Genomic DNA, 727 nt, shown 5'->3' with positions numbered 1-727 from the left:
GGGACGCTCTGAAGAAGATGGTTGACAAGGGCCTCGCCAACAAGACCCTGACCACGTCCATCTCTGATGTCACATCAGCACCGGTCTTTGCCGACAAAAAAACTGGTGAAATTCGAGTCTGCTTTGACTTTCGCCCATTGAACAAGGCGATGGTGCGAATTCGCTATCCGACCCCCGATCCCATTCGTTTGCTCGAGCGCCTGCGCAAAGCGAAGATCATTTCCAGGTTCGATCTTACGTGTGCCTATGGGCAGTTACGCCTGACGAAGGCTAGCGAGAAGTTCACGGCGTTCCAGGTCGATCGCAATGTGTTTCAGTCGCGAGTGATGCCTTTTGGACTGGTCAACGCACCCGCCGTCTTCCAGCGTTTTATGGATTCAGTGCTACGGCCGCTCGAGGACTTCGCTGGTGGCTACTTTGATGACTTGATCGTTTTTTCTGAAAGCGAGGAGGAGCACATCGAGCATGTTCGCGCTCTGCTCCGCATTCTTCAAGAGCACCAATTGTTCCTGTCGATCAACAAGTGCACGTTCCATGTCGACAAGGTCACGTTCTTGGGCTTTGAGGTCTCGCCTGAGGGCATTGCGGTTGACCCGGCCAAGATTGCTGCCATCACCAAGTGCCCAGCACCGACAAATGTGAAAGGCGTGCAAGAATTGCTTGGCTTTGCAAATTTTGTTCGTCGTCACATTTGGCATTTTGCTGAAATTGTTCGACCCCTGACATC

The sequence above is a fragment of the Capsaspora owczarzaki genome (genome assembly GCF_000151315.2).
Source record: "Capsaspora owczarzaki ATCC 30864 unplaced genomic scaffold supercont2.1, whole genome shotgun sequence".
Classification (NCBI taxonomy): domain Eukaryota; class Filasterea; order Ministeriida; family Capsasporidae; genus Capsaspora; species Capsaspora owczarzaki.
The sequence above is the reverse complement of the archived record's forward strand: the minus strand, read 5'-3'. Positions refer to the sequence as shown.